The sequence below is a fragment of the Gossypium arboreum genome, chromosome 10 (assembly GCF_025698485.1).
Source record: "Gossypium arboreum isolate Shixiya-1 chromosome 10, ASM2569848v2, whole genome shotgun sequence".
NCBI classification, from domain to species: domain Eukaryota; kingdom Viridiplantae; phylum Streptophyta; class Magnoliopsida; order Malvales; family Malvaceae; genus Gossypium; species Gossypium arboreum.
In genome coordinates this window covers 34,594,536-34,605,995 of record NC_069079.1, presented here as the reverse complement: position 1 = coordinate 34,605,995, position 11,460 = coordinate 34,594,536, and the positions used below count along the sequence as shown (strand labels likewise).

The 11,460-nt window shown below is 31.1% G+C and overlaps 1 pseudogene; it reads left to right on the top strand.

Moving 5' to 3' along the window:
* Positions 1 to 7,538: 7,538 nt before the first annotated feature.
* Positions 7,539 to 8,990, top strand: LOC108473228 (probable indole-3-pyruvate monooxygenase YUCCA10; annotated as a pseudogene).
* Positions 8,991 to 11,460: the final 2,470 nt, after the last annotated feature.

The window sequence follows — 11,460 nt, the reverse complement described above, 5'->3', positions numbered from 1 at the left end:
CTGATGATGTACGCGCGATTATTACACAGCCCTGTGGGATAGGTTCTTCACCATTCTTGAGCCCACTTACATGGAGCTTACCTTAGAATTTGGCACCATATTTTCGATCTAGTAGGTCATGTCGGTCCATGACGAATCAGGCATCATCACCTTTCGCCTCAGTGGTTTGGTGTGACATATAAGGGTCTCAGAGTTTGGTGTTGCTTTGGAACTCTACACAGAGGAATTCATGAACGCCAAGGACTTTCTTCAGCTTCATAGGCATATTCATCACTCACCCTCGCGTTGTTGGACTGATCTAACAGGCGGCCTAACAAACTATGATGCGAGTCGCTCGAAGGTGACATCTCTCCTACAGGCCCTATGGTACCTTCATGCTTTTTTGGCTCATACGCTGACAAGTTGGAGAGAGAGCACAGCAGTAGTTAGTACTTATAACGCATATTTCCTATGGAGCATGGCCCACGGTCATATTATTGACTTGGTGTACTTCATCGTGCTATCTTTCCGCCATCAAACTGAACGTCATAAGAAGGGCCTCATCTGTCTCTGCCCTTACGTGAATCGTCTCGCTCGACACTTCAGTTTACTTGACACACCGGAGCAGCCCTCAGAACTTACCCTCGTCGGCCAGATGTCCCTTCAGGGCATCTCGAGCATGATCCACATGAGGATGATCGAGCGGCAACATGGAGTGGACCCCTTCAATACAGACTATTTCCGAATGACGTTCAGCATTACCCAGAGGACTTCACTGATGATGTTCCTCCCTACCACGAGGATCCACCTCCACCACCACCTTCGAGTCACTGCCCTACTCATTCTGCTACTACCCTTGCAGACCTCTCAGAGGAATTTACTCGATTCGAGTAGCAGTGTTTTCAGAGGTTCGACAACATCGATGCCACTCTGCAACAGATATTTCAGTACCTCCATATTTCTTCTTCAGCACCGACAGCTCACGATACTGACTTCTCTGATGATGAGGACTATTGAGTCCATTTATCTTTATGTTTATTTTTATGTTTATTTTTATTTTTATCTTTATTTTTATCTTTATTTTTATTTTTATTTTTATTTTTATTTTTATTTTTATTTTTCTTATTTTATTTATATTGTTTTTCTATTTTGAACTTTATTTTAATATTTTGGTTGTTTCTAATCGAGTAATCCTCTTAATCCTCTTCAGTATTGTGTTTATCTTCTTGTTAGTTGCTTAGAATTTTGCACTACCTCTACATTTATCTACAATTTTGCTTTTTACTATTTTGGGAATTTCATCTAATAATCAAGGCAGTTTCAATTCTCTCCCTCTTTTATGATACTTCTGTTTCTATTGTGTTTATCTATTTTTGTACATTGATGACAATATACATCTTAAGTGTGGGGAGAATATTTATATGATTATTTGAAAATCCCTAAATTATGCTTTGTGTTTAAGTAATTTTCTCATACTACTATTAGAATGAATTCTTTTTGATTTATGATTAGCATTGATGTGTTTTAGATTAAATTCATAGGTAATTGTGCATTGATTGTTTAAACTTTAAGACATTAGAGAATCAAGCATGAGAAGTCTATTTTCAAAATTAAAATTTTTAGGTTGTTTCCCTAAATTGAGGTATTACCTTAAAGTTTGAAATTTGCAAGATTGACATCAAAAACCATAATTTTTGTGAGATTTTGAGCCTTTAGAGTATACATTTTTCTTTACTCACTTTATTATTAGTTATGAGTGTGTCAATATTGAATTGTTATTCTAGAACTTGTTTCAATTATACATGTTGAGACCACACCTTTGATTTGATATACTAAGATGATAAAGGCACCTAGGTTTTAACCCACTTATCCCATAAAAGGCCTACCTTCATAATTAACCCTTAGTGAACCCCTTTGAGCCTAACAAACTGTCTCTTAATTTACCATTAATATTATCCCATAACTCATTTTTGATTCATTGAGAATTTTCCCTATTTTATTGACTCCCTTTTTGTCGAGATTTGATTTTGTTAGTTGCCTAACTATGTTCTTTTAATTCAGTTGTTTGATTTTCTCTTATTATTCATTCAAAAAAAGTCAAAAAAAATATATTATACATTTATGTTGATTATTTCTAGTTCTTTGGTTTGAGCTTAAGTAGTTAATTTCATATTCTGAGAAGAAGCTCGTTTTATTCTTGAATTATTTCGATTGATGTAATTATTCAGTATTAGTTTAGTTTTTCTAGTTAGGTAATTTATCAATTCAATCTCGATTCTAACCTTCTTGTTCAACCTTTATCAGACCTTTAACCCTAGCCCCATTACAACCCTTTAAAGACCTTTAGATTTGTATATCATCTCATTTTACAGTGGTGGAGATTTAATTTTCATGCAAGCCTATGGTAATAACTTTTCTTGTTTGACTTTTGAGTGCTTAATTCTTGAACCTTAAACACTTTGAGTGATTTAAGTGAATCTTTAGTGAGGAGGTCAAATCTTGTCATTTCGAATTAAAGGCAAATATTTAAATAAGGGGAAATACCTATGTTTTCATGCTTTAAAAATGCTAAACTTGGATTGCTTGTGCATTTAGTGCTCTTTTAGTTAAATTATCGATGTGTGATTATCTGTGAATTATGATAAAACATTATTGATAGCAATTATGAATTGAGAAAGTTTAATTTTAATTATGAGTTGAGGATTTTGCTTAAGGACAAGCAAACGCTTAAGTATGGGATATTTGATAAACCGTAAATATAACATGTTTTAATCCCATGCTTAGCATGTTTTTGGACGGATTATTATTTAATTTAGTAAATTTGATACTCTTAATCCTTTAATTTCATGTTTTATACTTAGGAGAGTATAGGGGAACAAAATGAGCAGAAAACGGGCCAAAAACGAACAAATCGGGTTGATTTAAGGATCCACACGACCAAGACCATTTCCACAGGGCTAAGCACACGCCCGTATGAGCCACACAGGCTAGCCACACGCCCATGTGGCAGCCCGTATTGATATCGCTCCCTATTTCCCAAACACACGAAAAAAGTTAATTTTTAGGGTTTCTGAGCATTCTAAAGTCTATATAAACACACTAGAAGAACACCTAAAGGGACACACAGAGTTGAAAACAGAAATTACTCGAAGAAAGCTGTAAGAATCATCTTAGAAGCAGATCCACTTCAATACTGAAGATCTCCATTCAAATTTTTCTCGAAGTTTATTTGGGTTTTTTATGTCTTGTTGTTTTTCTAAATTTGAGATGTTTTCTTTTTATATTATGAACTAAACTCCTTAAATACCTAGGGAGGATGAAACCTACGATGGATCTTATTATTTAATTATCTAAATTAGACGATAAATACTTATTCTTGTTTTTAATTATGTGTTCTTAATTCTTGATTTAATATTTTTAGGATATTAATGCAAGTTTGATGTGCTTACTCAGTGGAGCAAAAGTCTCTGTTTAAGAGTAGATCTAACACATTTAAGTGGAGTTGATTGCAATCATAGAAATAGGACAACATAAAACTGCCGGATTAGAGTTAAATCTAATAAGGGAATCCATAGATCGAGTTAATATGACAATAGGTGTTTTAATTAGGGAGAGGTTTCAATTAATCAACCTAGAGTCAGTTGTTCTTAGTCTCGAAAGAGATATTAACATAATTTAGGGATTTCTACGAATCAAGACAAGTGAATAATTCATTTAATTCAGATTCAGAATAATAAGTGAAGTCTAGGTGGATTCTTCTTTGGATATTGTCTTTATCATTGGTTTATTTGATTATTTCCTTCACTTTCTGTAGCGTTCATTAGTTAATTAGTTTAGTTAAATTTAGATTAAAACAAATCATTTTAATTATAGGATAAATAATAGAGAGATAATTATTACTACTACTTTTAGTCCTCGTGGATACGATATTCCCAACTCACCGTAACTGTACTACTAATCGATAGGTGCGCTTGCTTTAGTCGTGATCGTAGTCTAGTTTAGTGAATCATAAAATGATCATCAAATGGATATCCTCTAGTTTTAAAAGGGCATTCGGATGCTAGTTGGATTACAAGTTTGGAAGATCATGCATCTACTAGTGGATGGATCTTCATTCTTGATGGAAGAGCCATTTTTTAGGGTTCCAAGAAACAAACATATATTACTGATTCCACCATAGCAGCAAAATTTGTTGCATTAGCCACTGCATCTAAAGAAGCAGAATAGTTAAGAAATTTGCTTTATGATGTACCTTTATGGCCTAAGCCAAACCAATTTCACCTATTTCTATCCATTTTGATAGTGAGGCTACTCTAGCAAAAGCATATAGCCAAGTATATAATGGAAAGTCTAGACACATTAAATTAAGACATAGCTATGTCCGAAAATTAATCTCCGATGGAGTTATCACTATTAATTATGTGAGGTCAAGTGAAAAGTTGGCGGATCCTTTGACAAAAAGTCTTGCTAGAGATGCAGGAAAAAGAACCTTAAAAGGAATGAGACTCAAGCCCATTAATTAGAGTCACCCATGATGGAAACTCGGCTCAACACTTGGTATAACGTCAAGTCTTGAGTTCAATGAGACAAAGTACATCATTAGTATGTGACGTTAGCACTATAAATAAGTCTATCCTAAAATTAAAGTGCTAGGTACCTGTAATGATAAGGGAAGGAGAAGTAATGTACTCTTACTGGACCAATAACATAAATATGTTAAGAGTGTTATAATTATGGGAACACTCTTGATAGGATCTACCTATGTGAGTGGAAGTGTGGCTACTTCTAGGAGCTCAAGGGCTTGGCTTTGACAGCACTCATGAAAAGAAGACAAAGATACATGGCCATAATCGTGTCCCTATATACTATGCATTGACCGATGTTGAAATCATTGTGTGAGATGTGTTTCGTTAATCAAATGGAATAGTTGGTTCAAAGCTTAGTCTACTATACAATTTTGATTAACTTTAACATATTTTTCCCAAGTGAAGGTTCAATCGTAAGACACCTTCATTTATGCAATTTGATTTCCAAGAATATCAAAATCTAAATATTTTAAAAATGGAGGGAGATTGTTGGAACATTTTCAAATATTTATAATATTCCAATAACTATAAATGAATGGGTGTAATTAATCAAAAGAAAAATCTTTTGGTCATTGGTCAAAACTTATATCATTTGATTTTTGAAAAGAATTATAACTATTCAAACAATATTACTTGAATAGTTATAAAATTAAATGAATAATTATTATTTATTTATTCATAAAGACACCTATTGAAAGATGTCTCTATGAAGAGACATGAAAATTTCTATAAATAGGAATGAGATTTCATTTGGAAGTCACCCCAACAAGTTCTAAAAGTTCTTTCTATCCTTCTTCATTTTCTAATATTATTAGATTGTTATATAAATAGTTACTACAGAAATTCTTTATAGAAATTGAGTTTCTTACTATACATTGCTTAGTGCTTAGTGGACTATTCTCGTCAGTATAAAATGCAAATAGTCATTGGCTTCATTGTATCCTCGAGGTTAATTTACTTGGAATTCATTTGCATGCAGAAGATAGGTGGGGGTGAATATAACCTTAAAGATAGTGGCTTGATACACGCCTTGGAGCCTTGTCCTATTTCTTATTTTTCTGTTCGAATTCCATTCATGTGTTCAAGATTTTTCTCACCGGAGATTTGTACTGATATTTTGTCTCATCAATCAACTAAACATATGCATGGTTCTCCTCCATGATCATTTCCTAATGATCGACTTGAAAAATTGCGATAATAAAAAAAGCTACAATTATTACAGCTCAAATTTCATTTTTCTTAAAGGTGTTGCAGAAATTCTATCAATAAGCTTCGTCGAAAACTATTTTTTTAATGAATAATGTACAAGATAGGTGCTTTGTGTTTTATTATGTTCTTTTCATTGTTAAAAATAGTTTCACAACTTTGTTTATAGGGCAAAGTCAAAAAAATTGTTTACAAGTTGAAATTAAATTATAATTTTTAAAAAATTAAATAAAAATCTTATCATTTTTAGAAGTCCAGCTCCTGCGGCCCCCCTAAATTTGCCTCTATTTGTTTATCTCTCACTCATATATTTTATCTTCATTAAATTTGGATTTAATCATATAGCTTTTAACATATGAAAACTTTAGGTCGCAAGATGTTTTTGTTCAACTTTGGTTTTTATAAGGCATGGATATTGATGTTTGGTTGTTTTTGGTTCTAAGATGTTGTAATTGGGGATTTTGGCATACTGTTTTTGCCCTTAATTCAACATGTTCTATTTTGTAATGTTGTCATGTCTGCTTGTTCTTAAGTGTTGTTTTAGATGTTATTCTTAATTATAGCACAATATTTTTAAAAAAAATATATAATTCTTTAAATACGTTACTTTTATTCAATTCATACCATTATCATATAATCACATTCGAAGAATAAGCCAACATTTGTTAATTTAATCATTAATAAATTATTGAATTAACTTTTTTATTTAATTACCACAGTTGATGTATAATAAATATATATTTTAAAAATTATGATTACATGGAAAAGATGATGTTTTGAAAAATTATTCCCATACAATCCTTTGTCAGCTAAAGAATCGATCTGAACCATGATCCTTTCATTAAGGCAAATCCCAATCTCCTTCATGATCCCTCTATTAAGGCGAAGGTTAGAATCTTGCATGTACAAGGTCTCTGCGAAGGTTTTTTTTTTTTAGATTGGGGGCATTGGGCCTTCCTTTATTTTTGTTTTCATGTTTGGGATTGTAAATGAAGTCTTTATTATATGGTTGTATGGTTTGAACTGCAAACTATGATTTCTTGCTAGTAGAATTTTGAATAGATGTCATGTCTTTTATTAATGAATGTAAGAGATAATAAAAATATTGAATATAATTTAAAAGAAAATAATAAAAGCATAAGTAAAAATAAAAAACAGTTTGAGCTAATAGATTAATAACTGTAATTTATTTTTTGACATAATTTTAAAACTATTCATAGTCCATTTTCAACTTATAAATAGAAGAATAATACGCTTCAATGCATTTAAACTCACGTCCTCTTACATTACATTAGAAGCAATACCCATACCCACTCAATCAACCTTAATAACCATAATTTAAAATCAAGGGTCTGAAATTTTTTTTTTAAAACAACTCAAACAATTTCTCTAGTTCAAAACATAGTAAAATAACAAAATATTTACCTATCTAATTAGGGATCTTAATTATTTTTAAAAAATTTTATTTGTTTTCAATTAAACTGAGAAATATTTAGGCATAGTTTAAAGTAACTATTTTGTAAGTTTCAAACAAATAACATATAGAGAGTTATGTTTATACAATTATACATTTAATTTTCCTTAAATACTTTTTAATTTCTAAAAGATCTTCATAAGTAAGTATTCATTGAAATGAATCGATTTTGTCAAAGAGAATCAATCATTAAAATTTATTGTATCCTTAAATTCTATTGATTCTAACTTTTGCATACAATAAATAATTAGACAAGAATAAAATATCAAGTAAAGTGACACGATACATAAAGCATGGAGGAAACAGTGGTTATTATTGTGGGAGCAGGCCCTGCAGGTCTAGCCACCTCGGCTTGCCTGAACCGCCTTTCGATTCCCAATATTGTGTTGGAAAGAGAGGATTGCTATGCTTCTCTTTGGAAGAAAAGGTCATATGATCGCCTCAAACTTCACTTACCAAAGCAATTTTGCCACCTTCCATACATGGATTTCTCCCCTAATGCACCAACGTATGTGCCTAGAAAAGGGTTCATATATTACTTAGACAATTACGTCTCACACTTCGGCATAACCCCAAGATATCTCTGATCCGTTGAGTCAGCTATTTATGATTTGGACGCTGAAAAATGGCAGATTGTTGTCAAGAACATGGCGACGACCGACAATGTGATCGAGACTGAGGTGTATACGTCAAGGTTTCTTGTAGTTGCCAGTGGCGAAAATAGCCAAGGTACAATCCCTGATATCGATGGTCTTGATAGCTATGGAGGGGAATACATCCACTCTAACCAATATGAAAATGGGAGGAAATTTAGAGGCAAAGATGTTCTAGTTGTTGGTTGTGGAAACTCTGGCATGGAGATTGCTTACGATCTTTGGAATTGGGGTGCCAACACTTCCATTGTCGTTCGTAATCCGGTAAGGACAAAACCCTTATAAAATTAATAATGTCCATTCTTTTTTGTTTACAAAACTTTGATCAGTCTTTACAATATTTTTCTCAGCCCTTATATTTAGACGTAAATTTGTTGAAGATGAACTGGATTTGAATGTAATTTATAGGTACATGTGCTAACCAAAGAGATGGTGAAAATGGCAATGATCATGTTACAATACCTCCCATGCAAAGCAGTGGATAAAATCACTGTGGCGATTAGCAAATTAAAATATTGGAAGCTTTCGAAATATGGTATTCAAAGACCAAAAAAGGGGCCATTCCATCTTAAGGAAACAAGTGGTCGGTCCCCAGTTATTGATGTTGGAACCATTAGTAAGATTAAGAGTGAAGAAATCAAGGTAAGTAAATAGTAAGCCATGATTTTGTAAAAAGTAGATAAATGATAATTTTGGTGATTTGTTTCTTTAGGTTTTACCTGGTATGAAATGCATCAGAGATAAAGACATTGTGTTTACAAATGGCGAGACGGTACAATTTGATGCCATAATTTTTGCCACCGGCTATAAAAGCACAGTCAGAAATTGGCTTAAGGTATGATATTGAAACGTTTCCCATATTATAGTTTTAACGAGATATTAAATGGTTAAATATTATTGCAGGGAAGCTATGAAACTTTTGATGAGGAAGGAATGCTCAGAAAAAGCTTTCCGTATCACTGGAAAGGAAGAAATGGGATTTACAATGTTGGATTTTCAAGAAGAGGACTGCAAGGTATTTCCAGCGATGCACAAAATATAGCAAACGATATATACTCCAACACCACTGTTGCTTTGGGTTTTAATAATTAATCACTATTTTCCATATCAAAATAGATTTTGTATCTTAATAAATGAGTTATTGTTTTTATTTAGACAGTTAATTTGTAGCACTTATAGAATGGGGTTTCGTATATTGATGATGATGACCTTTAACAAAGTGTATGTATATATATATGTTTTAAAAAAAATTTGAAATATGTATGTTATAAATAAGCATGCCACGATATGTAACTAAAATGGTATACAAACATGAAGTCAAAGTAAGACGATGTAATAATAAACATAGTAATATATAATAATCGAGATACTATCCTAACACAAACAAGTAGGTAGGAGCAGAAAGGTGTAAACAATTAAAACTTGAACAAAATGGAAAATACCAAGGACTAAAGAAGAAATTTACCCAAACGTTTGTTGGATGAACTCAAGTGAGTTTCGTGTGGTTCCATCAGTCCCCTGGGGTTTGACGTTGAAGATAACTCTTACCATCAAGTGATGGGATCCTCAAGCCTTGGAAGCCCCAAAGCCTCTGTAATTTTTCCTTCTTAATAAAAATTCCTTTTAACTTCCTTCCAACTGCACCCATCGAGTGAATTTTTGAAAATTCCCCCCCCCCCCCTTTTTAACAATTATCAGATTAAGGTTATTTTTATCGAAAAATTACGGAACCATACTAATTTTATGGAAGCGTTTTCTCTTCCCAATATATATATTTTTTTATTTTTTTGGTACATTCTCTTGTGATAATAAAACTTATAAAATAGGTTTTTATATAGACTTCAAATCTCATTTCTCTTATTTTCTTAAGCAGCGTGGGATATGAGCTTATATAGACTAATAATTCATTTGCAGTTTATTTCTAAATAATATGAGTTCGTTAACTCTTTTAGCTAACAACATAAAATTAAATGTTACACTTAATTTTAAAAATTAAAGATAAAACTTTGTACATCATTAATCTCTAACAAAATAAAACATTAGAAACTCTTATACAAATATTATCATTGTAAAAAAGTCGAACAAAAAAAGACAAACTTACACATATAGTAACACATAATATTTTATATATAGATATTATAGTGTAAAATTAATAGAGATAATATAGTGACATATATTTTAGTTTTTATTTTAAATAGTTAAATAGATATTATTTTGTCAATAATTATAGATATAATTGTATTAATCCGATATGTTTAGTTTTACATTTTCTATATTTCTAAAAGTAAAAAGTACATGGTCAATAAATAATTTGATGATAAAAATTTGTATTATTATTTAGTCTTCTATTAACACATAATTTTAGATTCAAACATGAAACAACTCTACATCTCTTCCCATAAAAATAAAATAAAACAATAATGCAAATTTAGTGTCGAGTTGAAACTAAGTCAATCAAGAAAATTACTTAAATAATTTTACATATTTACGAGAAAAATTATGAGAATTTTTTCTTATTTTTAAAAAAGATAAAAAATTTGCAAGTGTAAATAATATTTTAAATATAAATTAATACTTTATTTTAAAACCAAAAATAACTCAAATATGGTACGAATGTATAAATTTTTATGATAAAAATGAAAGAAAATAAAAAATTATAAAATAAATAGCATGAATAATTTACCCAAATTACCCAAAAAATAATTTAAAGATAATAATTAGTTGTCTAATGACCAACCTCAAATTATAATCTGAACAATCTCAAATAAAAGGTGAAGCGTCATAAAAATTTTGCTTTGGTCGCTAATTGAGGCGATTTCTTAAAAATTTGAAAACCGACTTTCGATTTTATTAAAAAAAGGAGTCGCCACAGATCTTTTCCTAGGTGTGATCGGACACCTAATAAATCATCTTTTTAGAAAAGAAAATTTATTCTTGAACAAAAATGAAGGCCGAATTTAGGTCTACGTCAAAAGCCAGAGAAAAAATAGGGTTCGGGAGTCGGTTACGCACGAGGAAGGTATTAGCACCCTCGCGACTCCCAAAATTGGTATCTCATTAAACATGTGTTGTCTTAATTTTCGAAAATGCGAATTCAATATAACATTTAATCATGATCCGATCAAAACACGAGAATTTTTATAATTTCGATTTCTTTTGAGAAGGACGTTCCGTTTTTAACACGAGCCGATGATATTCACCCATCATAACGATGAAATCAACGACTTAATGTTAAATCGGCACGTTACCTTATTTATTGAAATTAAAAAAATGAATAAAATATTTTTTAAAATAAAAATTCATAAATAAATAAGCGGTGCAAACAATGATATAATTAATGAAAAATATTAACATATAATATAAGAGCATTAGGATAAAAATAAAAACAATATTTACAATAAAAGAAAATAATAATAAAAATAATGATATGCTAATAATATAATAAGAAAAGCAAAGCTGATACAGAATGGGTAAGAACACAAATAAAAGAATTAGAAATACATCAAGCAAATAATAAATACGACAATAATATTAAAAACAATAACAATGCATGCGATATTAA